Consider the following 14502-nt stretch of genomic DNA (forward strand, 5'->3'; position numbering starts at 1 on the left):
CTCCTCTCAAGCTAGTCTCTGGTAAGTGCTGCAAGTCAGAGTCTCACCTCATAAGGTAAGTTACCAACCACATAAGACAACTTTTGGTCAAACCTGGTGGGTGATTACTGATAAAACTGATTTTCCCATATGACTACATTTTCACTACCAAAACAGGAGTTCTAAAGAGGTTTTGGCAAAGAAGCACCAATGAAATACAAGCACAACATTTTGGGACAGTTACTTTCAACAGAGCAGTCCCTATTTGAATGCCTGAATTCTGGAACATCTGGTTAAAATTCTAACTCATAACTTCACGGGATTACAATATCTAAATGAAAGTTATCAAGGTTGGTGACAGACCCCACTCGCAAACTGACCAAGCTTGACCACTAAACTGCTTGATAAGGAGGTACTCACCTTGAGATGCTCTGTAGCCGTGACAAAATACAAATCTCTTGAAACACGATCTAGGCCACAGGTTAACTTACCTGTTTGCTTTCTGGAGTGACTCCACAAAGCTTTCTTACAACATTTCAGCATGTCCCACCTAAAACGGGAGAGGAGTTTCCGGCTTTGGGACACATTTGACCGGTTCCAGGGCTGGCTGGGTTCCATACTGCCCTTAGATAGTAAAATTATCAGGCAAAGACTCTCCTCCCAAGGCTGGGAAGCGGGATTCAGCCGAGGTCAAGGCTCACCAGGAGACTCTCAACAACTGAACGGGAAAGGACCACTCTACAGACAACAAGCTGGAAGTGAGTCTCAGGAGAAATGACGAGCGCCTTGCTACACCCCAAACGATACTGCAGATGCCAAACACTCTCTTCTTCCATTTTCCCAAATGGGTCTGAAGAATGACCTACCCTTGCAAATGAGTTAGCGGAACAAAGCTCATTTAAAACGGCCACTCTAACCGGCAAACTGAGCTGTCACAAAGTAGTCAGGAAAACTTAATTTTTGGCAGGAGCAAGGCTGTAAGTTTCGGTTCTTCCAGCATTATATCTGCAGTTAGTTTATATAAAGGACCCAGCACCTCTGATCTCCTGATCCAAGGGGCAAGGAAGTTACATACTCCTAAGAGACCGGCGCGCGTCTTGGGGCAATCACCACGTCCAACCTGTGCACACTCTGAAGCTGCGGCGCAAGTTCCAGGAGGCTCATGAAGAGCTCAAAGTTCTCCAAAGAGCCCAGAAACAGCAAGGGCTGACCTACTCCGGAGGTTAACCTGGGCGCCTCTCACCGCCCCTTAGCGGGCGGCACACATGTGCCACGCGAGTGGCCCGGAAGAGAAATGACAGCTTCAGGAAAATAAACTCCGTCGCGGGGCGCGGAGGCAGCGCGCGAGGAGCTCCGGCGCCGAGGGCGCCCCAGGACCGCGGGGCCGCTTACGGACGGAACGCGGGGTGGTGCCTGTCTCAAGGTCCCCCTCCCTGGGCCCGAGGGCCAGTCTTCGGTCGGCGGGTCCGCACGGCCGGAGGCGCGCCAGGGTCCCGGGCCTCACTCCCGCCGCCGCCGCCTCGGCGGCCTCCTCCTCCCGCCGCCGCCGGCCCGGCCTCCCGCCGCCCGCCCGGCCCCCGCTAACCTCAGCGCTAGGACGGAGAGGGGGCCACGGCTCTGCTGGAGTCGGAGCGGCGTGGAGAAGACGTCCCTTGGCCCTTCCGTTCCTCACAGGCTCTGGCTCCAGGCTCGACGCGGGCGGAACAAACGGGCTCCACTACCCGCGGGGGCCGGCCATTGTGCGACGTCATCAGGCCGCGACGGTCGTCCTACGGCCGGCGGGCTTCCCTCCCTCGCCCCGCCCCCTCCAGTTTCCTTCCGGCCTCCGCGCGGCTCCGCCCCCGCGGCGCGCGCCCGGACGCGCGCGCGCCCGCCGAGCCCCCGCTACAGCGCAGGCGCCACAGGGAGTTCGCTCCTCGGGAGCGGGAGTCCGGCTCCGCGCCTGCGCACAGGGCTCCCCGTGGCCGCCGGGTCACGTGACGGGGCTCTGGCTCGGCTGGTGGGTTTTTCATCCCTGGGGGATGATCGAGTTCATCAACGCGAAAAACTTAAAGCGGTTTTCGTCGGGCTGATATCTCCTGCTTTATTGAATGTTGATATTAAATGCTTAGCTCCGGAATTATTTTTTCAGGTATCGACTTTAGATTAAAAGCCTAACAATTCTTACCTTTCCCATGGGCTGCCTGGCTCCCCGCGCGGTTCAACGCGAGCAGCGCCAGCAAGGGGACCTGTCCCGTGTCCTGCTCAGCGCGGCGTCCCCCGGGCGCGTCCACAGCCCGGGGCGTCCAGGGGCTGCAGCGGTGCCAGCTGCTCTAGACACGGAGGGCCCGGCCCAAAACCAGGGACCCACGGTTTCATCCTGCACTGGCCCCTGCCAACGATGTGGCTGGTCCTGGGGGTCACAGGACTTCGCCCACCCCATCTTCCTCCATATCCCCAGGGTGGAAACAAGGGGGCGAGATGTGCAGAAACTGATGAACAGACAAAATGCGGCCTGTCCATGCAGTGGAATGTGAGTCAGCCATCCAGAAGAGTGAAGTTCAGACCCGTGCCACAACGTGGGTGAACCTTGGAAACATATTAAGTAAAGCAAGCCAATCACAAAAGGACAAATACTGTGCGACTCCATGCTATGGACCGAGTTCTGTCCCGCTAACATTTGTATGTGAAGCTGTAATCCCCAATGTGACTGTGTTTGCAGAAAGGGCCTTTAGAGAATTAAGGTTAAATGAGATTATAAGGGTGGGATCCTGATCTGATAGAATTCGTGTCCTTGGAAGACGTACCACAGACATGGCCCTGTGACTCACGCCTGTAATCCTAGCACTTTGGGAGGCCAAGCTGGGAGTACCACCTCCTCCAGGAGTTTGAGGCCAGCCTGGGCAACAAAGCAAGACCCCTGCCTCTACAAAAAAATTAACAGGACATGGTGGTACGTGCCTGTGATCCCAGCAACTTGTTATGGTTATGTAAGAGGAGTGTGAATTCCACCCTGGTGATTTTGGTCGTGTCAGGAGCAGCCCTGTAACGCGAGTTGGCGCCTTCTGTAGGCTTTATGTGTCGATAAGACAGTCCCACCCAGCAACGGCCAGTTGACGAACATAAACCTGCATGGACATTACCGTCCATGCAAAGGAGCAGCTGGCACCAGCTGTGACCGACACGTGCCTGGCTGCGATCTGAGTTTCATGAACAGTAAACTCCGTTGATCACAGCCTCTTTGGAAAACAATGTCAGTTTAAAAGAAGTGCCCTGTGACCAGCCGTGCCACCCTCAACAGGGTTCTTCAAGTGGGGCCCGGGCAAGCAGCCTCAGTATCACGAGGGGTTGTTAGGAATGTGCTTTCCTGGGCCCTGCCCCAGAATGGCTGCACCAGCGACTTGGAGTGGGGCCCTGGGGCCCTGTGGTCCGTGAAGAGCTCTCAGGGGATTCTGATGCCTGATGGCACAGGTGGGCCACCGGACTGCGGTGTCATCTGCCCATGGGCATGAGATATGAAGAAGGACATAGCAGGTCTGTTAGTCATAACTAAAAGAACAAAGGGAAAAACCGGAAAACCACCCAGATGTTGATCAACAGATGATTGTAAGTTTTTGTGTTTTTTTTTGAGATGGAGTCTCGCTCTGTCGTCCAGGCTGGAGTGCAGTGGCGCAATCTCTGCTCACTGCAAGCTCCGCCTCCCGGGTTCACGCCGTTCTCCTGCCTCAGCCTCCCGAGTAGCTGGGACTACAGGTGCCGCCACCACGCCCGGCTAATTTTTTGTATTTTTAGTAGGGACGGGGTTTCACTGTGTTAGCCAGGATGGCCTAGATCTCCTGACCTTGTCACCTGCCCGCCTGGGCCTCCCAAAGTGGTGGGATTACAGGCGTGAGCCACCACTCACCACTCACCACCACTCACCATGCCTGGCGACTGTAATATTGTAATAGTAATCTGGTACAACATTGGCAACATTGTGGTTGTTAAAAATGCTAATACACTTTGGGAGGCCGAGACGGGCAGATCACGAGGTCAGGAGATCGAGACCGTCCTGGCGAACACAGTGAAACCCCGTCTCTACTAAAACTACAAAAAACTAGCCGGGCGAGGTGGCGGGCGCCTATAGTCCCAGCTACTCGGGAGGCTGAGGCAGGAGAATGGCATAAACCTGGGAGGCGGAGCTTGCAGTGAGCTGAGATCCGGCCACTGCACTCCAGCCTGGGCCACAGAGCGAGACTCCGTCTCAAAAAAAAAAAAAAAAAAGCTAATACATGAACCTCCAGTGTGTATACACATATATAAATAAAAGGGTGAAGACCATCTGTAATGTTGAATGACAAAGGCAAGTGCAGAAGCTGATAGGGTGGGCACATTTCTTTCCTTTTTTTTTTTTTTTTTTGAGACAAAGTCTTGCTGTGTTGCCCAGGCTGGAGTGCAGTGGCGTGATCTCGGCTCACTGCAACCTCTGCCTGCCGGGTTCAAGTGATTCTCCTGCCTCAGCCTCCTGAGGAGCTGGGACTACAGGTGCCCGCCACCAAGCCTGGCTAATTTTTTGTATTTTTAGTAGAGACAGGGTTTCACTGTGTTAGCCAGGGTGGTCTGGATCTTCTGACCTCGTGATCCTCCTGCCTCGGCCTCCCATAGTGTTGGGATTACAGGTGTGAGCTACTGTGCCTGGCCCACGTTTCTATAAGATTAAAATCATGAGCGGTTTTGTTGAGGGTGTAGGGCACCCAAAGCCTGTGGGCTGTGCTGGGAGTGAAAGTGGTGGCCGCTCCAGAAGCCTGCCATAGCGCTCACCGAACCGCAGCCTGTGTGCGGCCGGAACTGGGTTGTGCTACTCCTCCGTGACTTCCCAGAAGAGATGAGCTTCAACGTCCAGCAAAAGGCACATCCAAGATCGTTCACCCCAGTGTGACTTGTTAAACTCCGGACTAGAAGGAACCCTGAGGTGCTTCAATGATAGAACGATGAACCAGCTGTAGTGTGACCCCCACGCGATGGAATATTGTACAGGAACAAAAAGGACACGCTACCCCTACATGCAACATGGATCTCAGAGGCAGGATGTTGCGCAAAAGAAGCCAGACACAAATGCTTCGGCTCATGTTGGTATGACTCGGAATCTGCAGTGATGGGGATTCCAGGAGCAGTGACCAGGAGGCAGTGCCAGGGAGCCTGCGGTGGGGGCTAATAGTCAGTAGCTTGACCTGGTTGGAACGTTCTATCTTTAAGTTGGAGTCCATTATGTTTGTTTATTTGTTTATCTCGTAGAGGTGGAGGTCTCACTGTGTTGCCCAGGCTGGTCTCAAACTCCGGGCCTCAAGCGATCCTCCCACCTTAGCCTCCCAAAGTGCTGGGATTACAGGCCTGAGCCACTGTATGGGGCCATTATTGTTATTAGTGCTTAAAAGTATTTAGTAAACATTTTATTTAGCCTAAAAACACTTCATTTGGAGAACAGAGGCTGGACGGAACATGGCGTGCCGGGCGTGAGAGAACTGACTGTCCTCTTCCAGAGCAGAAAGTGGAGAAATGACTTTTAAGCCTAATTTCCGGGGTGGTAAAACTCTTCTGTATGAAGAAGTACAAATATGTAATGTCCCATGATGGCAGCTATGGGACATTACATATTTGCCAAAACCCACATAACGTACAACGCCAAGAGTGAACTGTAATGTAAACTGGGGACTTCAGTAAATGATCATGTCCCGGTGTGGGCTGGTTGGTTGTGATGCAGGGCAGGTGAGGCCCAAAGCGGAGCTTAGCCTGTGAGCGTTCTTGGCTTTGCCTGAGAAAGAATTCAAGGACAAGCCGGAGGTAGAAAAGAACAACTTGATTGAAGAGGCAGCGTGACAGCTCCAATGGCTCCTGCAGAGCTGGGCTCCCCGGAAGGCAGAGAGCAGCAGCTCAGGGCACTTCTGCAGTCCCATGATACCCACTTCTAATTGCATGCAGATTATATGCAGAAATTTCTAGGGAAGGAGTAGTCACTTCTGGGTCACTGAGTCATTGCCATGGAAAGGGGGTGGGAGTGTTGCCATGACGATGGTAAACTGACACAGAACACTGGTGGGTGTGTCTTTTTTTTTTTTTTCCCTGAGACGGAGTCTCCCTCTGTCACCCACATTGGAGTGCAGTGGCCTGATCTCGGCTCGCCGCAACCTCTGTCTCCTGGGCTCAAAAAATTTTCCTGCTTCAATCTCCCGAGTAGCTGGGGCTGCAGGCATGGCACATCATGCCCGGCTAATTTTTGTATTTTTAGTAGAGACGGGGTGTCACCATGTTGGCCAGGCTGGTCTCAAACTCCTGACCTCTGGTGATCTGCCTGCCTCAGCCTCCCAAAGTGCTGGGATTACAGGCGTGAGGCAGGGTGCCCGGCCTGGTGTGTCTTATAAAAAGCTGCTTCTGGCCGGGCGCGGTGGCTCACGTCTGTAATCCCAGCACTTTGGGAGACCGAGGCGGGCAGATCACGAGGTCAGGAGATCGAGACCATCCTGGCTAACACGGTGAAACCCCGTCTCTACTAAAAATACAAAAAATTAACTGGGCGTGGTGGCGGGTGCCTGTAGTCCCAGCTACCCGGGAGGCTGAGGCAGGAGAATGGTGTGAACCCAGGATGTGGAGCTTGCAGTGAGCGGAGATCGCACCACCGCACTCCAGCCTGGGTGACAAAGCGAGACTCTGTCTCAAAAAAAAAAAAAAAAAAAAAAAAAAAGTTGCTTCTGCCCCTCCCTGCTTTAGCCAGTCCTGTTTGGTCCCAGCTCCAAGCCCCAGCTCTGGAGTTGAGTCCTGCCTCCTACCTCAATTATAACAAATGTGCTGCACCAGTGCAGGGTGTTAATAAGAGGGGAGATGGGCGGGGGTGCTGGGGGTACAGGGGAACTCTGCTCATTTTTCTTTTCTTTTCTTTTTTTTTTTTTTTGAGACAGAGTCTCGCTCTGTCACCCAGGCTGGAGTGCAGTGGCGTGATGTCGGCTCACAGCAAGCTCCGCCTCCCGGGTTCACGCCATTCTCCTCCCTTAGCCTCCCGAGTAGCTGGGACTACAGGCGCCCGCCACCACGCCTGGCTAATTTTTTTGTATTTTTTTTAGTGGAGAGGGGATTTCACTGTTAGCCAGGATGGTCTCGATCTCCTGACCTCGTGATCCGCCCGCCTTGGCCTCCCAAAGTGCTAGGATTACAGGTGTGAGCCATCGCGCCTGGCCTCCCATTTTTCTTTAAACCTAAAACTGGTCTAAAAAATTAATTTCATTTTTTTTTTTCACAAGAATGTGGAACAACTGGAACCACATACTCTGCTGCTGGGAGTGTAAATAGTGCCCCTATTAAGAAAAAGTCACCGGGCGCGGTGGCTGAAGCCTGTAATCCCAGCACTTTGGGAGGCCGAGGCAGGTGGATCACCTGAGGTCAGGAGTTTGAGACCAGCCTAGTCAACATGGTGAAACCTCGTCTCTACTAAAAATACAAAAATTAGCCGGGTGCGGTGGTGGGCATCTGTAATCCTAGCTACTCAGGAGGCTGAAGCAGGGGAATCACTTGAACCCGAAGGCAGAGGTTGCCGTGAACCAAGATTGCACCACTGCCCTCCAGCCTGAGCAACAAGAGCAAAACTCTCTCTCAAAACAACAACAACAACCAACAAAAAAACCCAACTTTATTGAGATCTAGTTTACATTTGCCAAAACGAACACTTTTTTTATTTTTTTTTTATTTTTTTTTTATTTTTTTTTTTTTTTTTTGAGACAGAGTCTCGCTCTGTCGCCCAGGCTGGAGTGCAGTGGCGCGATCTCGGCTCACTGCAAGCTCCGCCTCCCGGGTTCACGCCATTCTCCTGCCTCAGCCTCCCGAGTAGCTGGGACTACAGGCGCCCACAACCGCGCCCGGCTAATTTTTTGTATTTTTAGTAGAGACGGGGTTTCACCGTGGTCTCGATCTCCTGACCTTGTGATCCGCCCGCCTCGGCCTCCCAAAGTGCTGGGATTACAGGCGTGAGCCACCGCGCCCGGCCTTTATTTTTTTTTTGAGATGGAGTCTTGCACTGTCGCCCAGGCTGGAGTGCAGCGGTGCAATCTCAGCTCACTGCAACCTCTGCCTCTTGGGTTCCATCAATTCTCCGGCCTCAGCCTCCCCAGTAACTGGGACTACAAGTGTGCACCACCACGCCTGGCTAATTTTTGTATTTTTTAGTAGAGACAGGGTTTCACCATATCGGCCAGGCTGGTCTCGAACTCCTGACCTCATGATCCACCTGCCTCGGCCTCCCAAAGTGCTGGGATTACAGGCGTGAGCCACCATGCCCAGCCCAAAATGCACACTTGTAAGTGTGCAGTTTGATGAGTTTTCACAAAGTATACATCCACACAGGCCCACCTCACTAGCAGAACCCTGTGACAGTGACTCAGCCCGTAGGGCACCTGCCGGGAGAGAAGAGTTAGAAGCAGGAACTTCTTCCAGTTGCCTTATTTGCAGAGGAGGAGGCTGAGGCCCAGAGATCACTCATCCAAGACCACCCCTGGCTTAGCCAGAGTCCACACTGAAACCCAGCGTTCTCAGCTGTTTTCTTGTCATTGTGCAAAGCCACTTACTTGCCAAGAAGGTAGTGACTGCCCCATTGAAGAGCAAGGGGAAGCAGTGCAGGTTTTTGAGCAGGGGAGCTACATGAAGAAAGTAGCATGTTATCATTCTGAAGGCCTCCTATATCTGAACCACCTCCGATTCTGTTGCTATTAAGTGCTTTTTCTCTTGGTTTTCAGTGATCTAGTCCCTCCATCTTTTTTTTTTTTTTTTGGAGACCGAGTCTTACTCTATCCCCCAGGCCGGAGTGCAGTGGCACGATCTTGGCTCACTGCAACCTCTGCCTCCCGGGTTCAGGCGATTCTCCTGTCTCAGCCTCCCGAGTAGCAGAGACTACAGGCATGTGCCACCATGCCTGGCTAATTTTTGTAGTTTTAGTAAAGACAGGGTTTCATCATGTTGGCTAGGTTGGTCTCCAACTCCCATCCTCAGGTGATCCACCAGACTTGGCCTCCGAATGTGCTGCGATTACAGGTGTGGGCCGCCGCGCCCTGCCCTTCCCACATTTTTGAGACGGGGTCTTACATGTGTTGTCCAGGCTGGAGTGCAGTCGTGTGATCGTGGTTCACTGAGCCTCAAACTCTTGGCCTCAAACACTCCTCCCACCTCAGCCTTCAGAGCAGCGGGAATACAGGTGTGCACCACCATGCCCAGCTATTGTTTTCATTCTTTGTAGAGATGGGTTCCCACTGTGTTACCCAAGCTGGTCTTGAACTCCTGCCCTCAAATGATTTTCCCACCTTGGGCTCCTAAAGTGCTGGGATTATGGGCATTAGCCACCATGTCTGGTGATCTGGTCCCTTTTTCTTTTTTATTTTTATTTTATTCTTTTTTGAGACAAGGTCTCACTCTGTTGCCCAAGCTGGAGTGCAGTGGCATGAACAGGGTTCACTGCAGCCTTGACCCCCTGAGCTCAAGTGATCCTCCCACCTCACCCTCTCTCGTACCTGGGACTACAGGCATGCACCAGCACTCCTGGCTTCTGATCCCTTTTAAGAGCATGCCTTGGCCGGGCACGGTGGCTCACGCTGGTAATCCCAGCACTTCGGGAGGCCGAGGTGGGCGGATCATGAGGTCAAGAGATCGAGACCATTCTGGCCAACATGGTGAAACCCCGTCTCTACTAAAAAAAAAAAAAGAAAGAAAATACAAAAATTAGCTGGGTGTGGTGGCGGGCGCCTGTAGTCCCAGCTACTCAGGAGGCCGAGGGCAGGAGAATCACTTGAACTCGGGAGGCAGAGGTTGCAGTGACCCGAGATGGCATCACTGCACTCCAATCTGGGTGACAGAGCAAGACTCTGTCTCAAAAAAAAAAAAAGAAGAGAAAGAGAGACTTGAGCTGGTGTGCTCTTGCCCTGTCACCATGTGATGCTCTCTGTTGTGTTACGATGTGAGGAGAAGCTCTCCAGATGCCAGCACTATGTTCTTGGGCTTCCAGCCTCCGGAACTGTAAGAAACAAACCTCTCTTCTCTATAAATTACCCACTCTTAGATATAGCCACAGAAAACAGACTAAGACACCTTGCAACTTTGTGTGTGTGTGTGCTGCGATTACAGGCATGAGCCATCACGCCCAGGTTGGCCCTGTCCAGACTTGATTTGGGGGTTACAGCCCTTGTTCCCAGGGAGTGGAATGTCCGTGCTCCCAAGGGAAAGCCTGTGAGGGTCTCCAGCCCCCAGCGGCTGCTGACACCTCTGCTCGGCTCTCCATCCTCCCGGAAGCCTTTTCTGTTGGGTTTCTTGCAGTTTCTTAGGGCATATGCAGCTTAGGGGGTGGCCATGGCCTGAAGGGGATTTGCACCCTCAGGCCCCAGCAGGTTTGGAGCCTCAAACTCTAATCCCTATTTCTCAGCTCGGCAAGGCTGTGCTTTCTGCTTTCGGACCTCGATGCCAATGTGGGAAGATGCTCCACAAGGAAAACCAGGGTGAACGTGGGCTTCCTTTCTTGTTTACGTTCGCTCGAGGGTCATAGCTCCGGGCCCTGCCAGCTCTGGTTACTCCCCACAGGCCCCGTTACATGCGTGTATCACAGCCTGTGTGTCCAGCCTGTGTCCATGTCTTCAGCGGGAGGGCAAGCGTGGGGCCAGCAGTTCTGTCTGAAAGCGTTTTACGGATAGCCCTTGCTATTTCCTCAAAGGGCCACCAGAGGGCACTCCCACTCAGCTCAGCCGCTGTTCGGCGGGGGGAAGAGGGGACGGAGGGTGTGGGGGGTGTGGGGTGGAGGTGGGGGTGGTCCCGGGCCCTGGATGGCAAGTGAAACCTGCAGGAAGCCCTGCCTGTTCTGTGTGGGACCCCCACTTCCATCGTGGCCCCCACCACAGATGCAGCGAGTCCACTCCAGTCCCCGTCCCAGCCTCTGGAGGGGTGCCGGCTCTGACCCCTTCTGGCCCCCGCCTTTCCCTCGAGATGTCCATGGGCCCCCAACTCTTTGATGAGGTCTCAGACACCCCAGGGAGGCTGAGGAAAGGATTCCCGGGGCAGCTGAGCCTGAGGCTGGGGGCTTTTCTGTTGTTTTCACAGCCCCAGGGCCTGACACCGTGGGACCTCTGCAGGCTGGTTGGGGTGAATGAATGATTGATTGATTGATGAATGAATGAATGAATGTCAGTTCAGCTCCTATTTCACCGCCTGGAATTTACTAGGGGCCTGGAATTTCTTTCCACCTCTCTCTCTCTCTCTCTCTCTCTCTCTCTGTGTGTGTGTGTGTGTGTATATATATATATATATATAATTTTTTTTAAACGGTCTTGCTCTGTTGCCCAGGCTGCAGTGCAGTGGTGCAATCTCTGCTCACTGCAGCCTTCAACTCCCAGGCTCAGGTGATCCTCCTGCCTTAGCTTCCTGAGTAGCTGGGCTACAGGTGTGCACCACCATACCTGGCTAATTTTATTTTAATTTTAATTTTTTGTACAGACAGTCTTTGGCCTCCCAAAGTGCTCGGATTACAGGCATGAGCCACATGCCCGGTCCCATGGCCACAATTTTTTTTTTTTTTTTGAGATGTAGTCTTGCTCTGACGCCTAGGCTGGAGTGCAGTAGTACAATCTTGGTTCATTGCAACTTCTGCCTCCCAAGTTCAAGTGATTCTTGTGCCTCTGCCTCCGGACTAGCTGGGATTACAGGTGTGTGCCACCATGCCCAGCTAATTTTTGTATTTTTAGTACAGACAGGGTTTCACCGTGTTGGCCAGGCTGGTCTCAAACTCCTGACCTCAAGTGACTGCCCACCTCAGCCTCCCACAGTGCTGAGATTACAGGCATGAACCTGCCCCATGGTCACAATCTAAGTACCCTTCTGCACCCTGAAGCTCTGCCCTGGTTACCCACAGAGCCCACATGGACCAGAGTGCCACACTGTGGTTCAGCCAGTGGCCTCTCCCGGCTGGCCACTGGCGAAGCCCCCCCTGTAAAACCAGGAAATGGTGGCAGCCCATCCCTGAGCTGGCCCCAGTGAGCCGGCTGGCAGGGATTCATGCCGCTTCAATGGGGGCCGGCCCTGTGATCGCTGGAGCTAACAGAATGCTGGGGAAATGCAGCCACACCTTAATGAGGCATTTGCATGTTGCTTCTGCTCCTGGGAGGCTCTCTCTGCCATGTGAAAGTCTGGCCACAGTGCTGGAGAGACCAAGGCCCTGAGGTCCCGAGGCTGCATGGAGAGCAAGAGACCCAGGCATCCAGGACCTCATCCTATGGAGAACCATCCAGCTGAGCCCAGCTAGAAACGTGAGAGAAGAGAGAACTGCAGCTGTTTTGAGCCACTGCATTTCGAGGGGGTTGGAAACGTAGCAGCAAAACCACAGCAAACAGTGGTGCCTTTGGCCCCAGAGCTCCTCACTCACACCCTGACCCAAGCTCTGCTAATGAGTTACTCCCTAAATACAGCTCTATGCAAACCAGCCTGTCCCTGCATCTCCACACTGACAACTTCAGACCTCTGCCTCCGTCTTCTTTCAGGAAACGATCGCCTGTGCTTCCAGGAGGACGTCCCATCCCATCTAGCTAGAATTAAGCAGGCAGAGGAACTCGGAAGGACTGGACTGGCTGAGTCTTCCAGACTCCATCTTTCTCCTGTGCTGGGCGCTTCCTGCCCTCAAACATCAGACTCAAAGCGCTTCAGCTTTTGGGCTCTGGGACCTACACCAGTGGTTTCCCAGGGGCTCTAGGGCCTACACCAGTGGTTTCTCAAGGGCTGTTTGGCCACAGACTGAAGGCTGTGGCTGTTGCTTCCCTACTTTTGAGGTTTTGGGACTCGGACCAGCTTCCAGGCTCCTCAGCTTGCAGACGGCCTGTTGTGGGACTTCACACCTCTTGATTGGTGAGTCAATACTCCCAATAAACTCCCCTCCATGTATACATCTATCCTATTAGTGCTGTCCCTCTAGAGAACCCTGACTCATACACTGGGGTGATGTCAATGCTGCTGTGACTGTCATTTTCTTGTTCTAGAGAAACAATGAACCCACTGAGACAAAGGGTGGGGGAGGAAAGGCCCGGAGTGGGGCTGAAGACACAGGTTCCAGGCCTGGCTCTGCTGCTCTCAGATGAGGCTTCTTCTCTGTGGAGCGGGTACAATCTTAGGGCCCTACTCTTGAGCTTGCCATGTGGGTTGACTGTGGCAGTCCACATACAAACACTCAGCATGGTGCCTGGCATGCAGACAGGATTCCATAAATCTTGGTCGTCATAGAAGTTTCCATTTCTTTTCTTTTTTTTTTTTTTTTTGAGACGGAGTCTCGCTCTGTAGCCCAGGCTGGAGTGCAGTGGCCGGATCTCAGCTCACTGCAAGCTCCGCCTCCCGGGTTCACGCCATTCTCCGGCCTCAGCCTCCCGAGTAGCTGGGACTACAGGCGCCCGCCACCTCGCCCGGCTATTTTTTGTATTTCTTAGTAGAGACGGGGTTTCACCGTGTTAGCCAGGATGGTCTCGATCTCCTGACCTCGTGATCCGCCCATCTCGGCCTCCCAAAGTGCTGGGATTACAGGCTTGAGCCACCGCGCCCGGCCTCATGTTTCCTTTTTTTTTTTTTTTGAGATGGAGTCTCGCTGTGTCTCCCAGGCTGGAGTGCAGTGGCGTGATCTCGGCTCACTGCAAGCTCTGCCTCCCAGGTTCACGCTATTCTCCCACCTCAGCCTCCCAAGTAGCTGGGACTACAGGCGCCCACCACCTCACCCGGCTAGTTTTTTGTATTTTTAGTAGAGACGGGGTTTCACCATGTTAGCCAGGATAGTCTCGATCTCCTGACCTCGTGATCCACCCGCCTCGGCCTCCCAAAGTGCTGGGATTACAGGCTTGAGCCACCGCACCCGGCCAGAAGTTTCCATTTCTTACCACCAAGCACTTCATGACCCCTTTGGGCAAATGACTTCCCTCTCTGGACCCCTGTGTCCACTTCCACGTGGTGGCGGGCTCAGGACAGATGGCTTTGTAGCTCCATCCCATGCCATTTCATTAGCTCCACCCGTGCCATTTCATTCCATTCTCTTCTTTAGCTTCTCCGTGCCTTGGCTTCCCTGTTGGGGTGATTTCAGCACCACAGGGAGGACAGCAGTCTGGGAGCTGTCCATGGAGCTGAAGTCACCGGAGGGCACCTGGTGGAGAAGGCGGGGTGGGGCTGGAGGTGGGGGTGCGAGGGAAGCAGCAGGGGATGGCCAGAAATGGAGGGAGCTGGGCACAACTGGGTCTTCCATGCCATGAGAGCTCATGGAGTCAGCCTTTTCCGTGCCCCAGTTGGGAACTGAGGTGTGTTGATTGGGGCACTAGGAACAATAGCCTGCCAGCTGTGGCTTGGCCATCCCCTCTGCCACCGCTTTCCTGCCCATCAGCCCTTTTCCCTAGAGTCCCTCCTTCAGCCAGGTCCTGAAAAGTCACACCTTTTGGCCAAGCTGCTGAAAATACCACTCAGCTAGAACTCATGCTCATGCCAGCCTCATTCCAGACACCCCCAAACCAGAAACAGCCCAGGAGCCCA

The 14502-nt window shown here is 53.5% G+C and overlaps 1 protein-coding gene across 2 annotated transcripts in view; it reads right to left on the reverse strand.

Annotated features, from left to right (window-relative positions):
• Positions 1-1769, reverse strand: part of ZC3H18 (zinc finger CCCH-type containing 18) — a 68669-nt gene extending 66900 nt beyond the window's left edge. For both annotated transcript variants that reach the window (XM_031658031.1, XM_031658030.1), the window contains exon 1: positions 1565-1769. The gene's annotated coding sequence lies outside the window, so the exon portion shown is untranslated. The remainder of the gene's footprint in view (positions 1-1564) is intronic.
• Positions 1770-14502: the final 12733 nt, after the last annotated feature.

The sequence above is a fragment of the Papio anubis genome, chromosome 18, assembly GCF_008728515.1.
Source record: "Papio anubis isolate 15944 chromosome 18, Panubis1.0, whole genome shotgun sequence".
NCBI lineage: Eukaryota > Metazoa > Chordata > Mammalia > Primates > Cercopithecidae > Papio > Papio anubis.